The sequence below is a fragment of the Ursus arctos genome, unplaced genomic scaffold, assembly GCF_023065955.2.
Source record: "Ursus arctos isolate Adak ecotype North America unplaced genomic scaffold, UrsArc2.0 scaffold_23, whole genome shotgun sequence".
Classification (NCBI taxonomy): Eukaryota; Metazoa; Chordata; class Mammalia; order Carnivora; family Ursidae; genus Ursus; species Ursus arctos.
Window position 1 is genome coordinate 22331055 of NW_026622908.1, and position 3863 is coordinate 22334917.

Genomic DNA, 3863 nt, shown 5'->3' on the forward strand with positions numbered 1-3863 from the left:
GTACAACCTCATCTCAGCTAGTTGTATTTGCAATAAGCTTATTTTCTAATAAAGTTGCATTCTGAGGGCTAGGACTTCAACCTATAACTTTTTAGGGGACACATTTCAACCTGTAATAATAACCTGTCTTACCTTTTCTACCTTAGAATCCTTGGCCCATCCATATTCAATATGATAAATCTTTTTCATTTCAGTTGCCAGCTCTAATCAATTGGAGTGATTACCTGGAGTGTTACACAGAAAAGGGCTGTGAATTGACACCCAAGATTAATGGGAAAGGAGATTGGAATTGGGTCAGATTTTTTTAAAGGGTACAGGATATAAGAAATAGGGGCTTGTCATGTGTCTGCTCAGGCAAGGAGCAGAAGACTTTAAAATCCTGCTGTTCATTCCTAAAGGAGGGACCTCACCAAACAGAAAAACCTTCAAAAAAAACTGCTTTTTTCAAATCTCTCCAATTAAGATGATCCCCAAAAGGTGGTTGCCAGCTTGCACTCCTGATACATTCCATAATCCTTGTAGGGCATTTTAGTCTAGCCCATGAGAATGAACAAATCTGCAGTAGGACTCAGCTAGTTGAAGATGGGGGCCAAGGGAGTTAATCTTTCAGAAAGGCATAATCAGTCTGGGCTTCCTGAAGGTTTTCCCTGTTGAGATTGAGAGCTTGCTTTGGACTAAAGAGTTGCTGCTGGAACCAGATAGGAAATGAGCTTCTGGAAGCATCAAAAATGACTCCTCACTCCTACTTTTGACACCTACTACATCCAAACCACCAGATGATGACAGCTGCTATAGAAATCGAAGCAAGTGGAAGGATGCCCATCTTGGTACAAGAGCCAAGAGTTGGAGAGTGACAGGAAGCTGGTTATCTGTGTCATTGTGGATATAAAGGAAGTACTTGCAGGACACAAAGGGGAAGTGGCTGGGGATCCTACAGCCAACTTGGACTCTCCATGGAAGTCCTTCATTTTTACCTCATCTTCTGAGGTCCTTGAGGAAAACCTAGCAGACCAATCAAGGCCAAAGGCGGCTCAACACCAGGGAGTGTTTCAGTTGAGGCCTTTGTTCTGAAGATACTCATCTGAAGTATGACTACCCCTGATTTGAGATTTTTCCCATCATGCGAGGGAATCAGGATCACATCCAGGCACTATTTCAAGTGTTTCCCACTGGCGAAGGCTACATCTTCTTCCATAGTGTGGTAGGATTGATTGCATTCATGGCCCGTTTTCATGCCGCCCTGCATCTCCCCCTTTACTACTGGCCTCTCACACTGATTCTTGGTTTGGTCATGTCACCAACTTTGACCCCAAGAGGGGCTTGAAAAGCACTGGTCCATTTCTGCTTACCCTCTTTGACCGTGGCCCTCATCCTGAGAACATGCCCAGTCTGCTGGAAGTAAGTCAAGAACATGTGGCAGAGAGCCAGGTCATCCAGCCAAGGCCATCCTAGAGCAGCTACCCCCAGTCACCTAACAAACTGCCCACAGGCACGTGAGTGGGCCTAGCCCGCATCAGCCAAGCCCAACCCAGACCAGCAGAACCATCCAGCTGACCCATAGATTTGTGAGAAGTAAGGAATGGTGGTTATTTGAAGCCACTAAATTTGGGGGCTCTTTGTTATGTAGCAATAACTAACTGCTACATATACTCTCCCACATGTAGGGCTAAAGAGGGAGAGGGAAAGATTAGGTGTAAGCTGCTGGAATTCAGTCGTGACTAGGAAACTCGGAGGAACTGACAGGGCAGGTCTGTTAAAAGGCAATTTGCATGAGGTGCCTCCCAGGAGAGAACCCATCCCAAGGGAAGAACAAGTCAAGCAGAGAAGCTTGGCCTGGGAACAAAGACTTAGTCATCAGAGGCTGAGAAAATCCACCCTCGTGTCTATTATTCTAATGGGTCTTCTGGCTTAAGCTCAACGGAGTCTTGTCTGACTTTTTTGGTGGAGGATACAGGAAAGGTCTAGGCAAAGGATTATTTCACTAACAGATCTCTAGGACACTGAAGTACAAGCTCCCCAGCTTTGGGCTCAGTGTGGAAAATGGTAGGGCTAAAGCAGCAAGAGAGGATCTACGTGAACAAAGCACAAGTTTGGTAACCAGCAGACCCCAACACCTCCATCAAAGATAGGGTACCCAGAAGAGGACTAAGTCACATCTGTCTAAATAACTACCCTAATTCGCTATTTCATTCATTGATGCATTCAGCAAGCACTGAGGGCTCTCCAGACTATACGGTTAGGTTACATTGAGGGGAGATGAATGCATTCATAAAGTAGGGTCCCTCCCCATAAGGAACACACAGACGGGTTGACATTTAAAACGAGGCCTTACCTTGTGCACTCTGATTGATTTGTCATCACAGACCATTGTCTTGAGCATTTGAGAGGTCACATCCTGATTGCAAGGAGTGCTGTGATTGACTACCAATGTCTGCTTTGGCCACATATTTGTCATCCTGGTGGCTGAATTTTATGTCCTGGCTCCATAGTAGCATTTAGTTGTAGACCCATGAACTAGGCCTCTCGCATGTATTATATGTAAAATCCATCTGCCACTGCCTGTTCCTGCCTTAGCTGGGAGACCAGGGGCCGAACTGAGGAAGGTGGTTCTTTTATGACAAAGGGGCATGACATTTTCTCTCTTATCTATTTCTGTTCCTCCCCTGCAAGTCAGAGATGTAATCCCCAAACTGGGGGTGAGGTGGAGTGGAGTATGGAGTGGACACTTACGCACAGTGACAAAAATTACTCTGCCGTCCTCCAGCAGAGTGATGAGGAGTTTGAAGATGTCAGAGACTGTAAGCTAGCCTTGGAAATAAGCACAGAAATATTCCAGCCCACACTGACTTGGTGTCACCTGGGCAATAAAATAAAGAAAATCTTACGAGTCAAGTTTCTGCTATTTACTCAGTATGAACGTGGTTATTCTCTTGACAGCCTTGGCAAGCTGCAGACACAGGAGAGTGCCAGGCAGAGCTCCCAGTGGGCATTTAATGAACACTGTGGATGAGTCCCAGTAGCTCAACTGAGGAGCTCAGCCTGGATTCGGACGTACAATCCTTGGACAACTGGAAGGGAGACAACTGGAAGGGAGACAAAAGGTTTTAAAGTCACTGTACTAAATTCACTACTAATCTGTTTTGTGAGCCATCTAGAACTCAAAAGGCCAAGTACTTAATAAGTACGTAATTAAATATGGCTTTCATATGTAGTCTGCAAGAACTGTTCTCCAATCTCTGTTCTGCCATTCTCTAATAATGTGACTTTGGGTAAATGCCTTCACCCATTTTTGTCTGAAAAACAGGGATAATAATAGTACCTATCTCAGGGTTTTTGTTCAGATAGAATGAGCATGGGAAGTGCTCAACAGAATGGCTGGCATATGGCAGGTACTCAATAAATGATAGGCATCATTATTAGCAATGAAGTTCTGGACTCTTTTGGGTATCTCCCATACCCCCTTGATGCCTTCTCCTTTCTGCCCACAAGTGGTATCAGGCTCCGACTCCACGTGGCCAGAAGCTCTAGGCAGAGGCCCTCAGGGGGCCCAGGTCTCCCCTCTTCTTAACTTCTCTTCCAGCCGTCCTGCCAACACAGGCCATGGGACAGTGCACATGTTTCCAGAAGGAGATGCTGTCTCTCAGTAGCCCTGTTCCCATTTCCAGGACTCTTCTGGCATGTGTCACACCAGAAAAGCCATGTGTATGCGAGGCTCAGGCCATGGTGACCCTGTAATGAGAGGGATGGCACGGGAGGAAGAAACGGAGCTCCTGCTCCAGTCCAAGCCAACAGCAGCCTGGAAGCCACAGCGCCTCTGGCCAGGGGACAGTTTACACTCACTGAGGACAGTGTCTGCTGCCCAG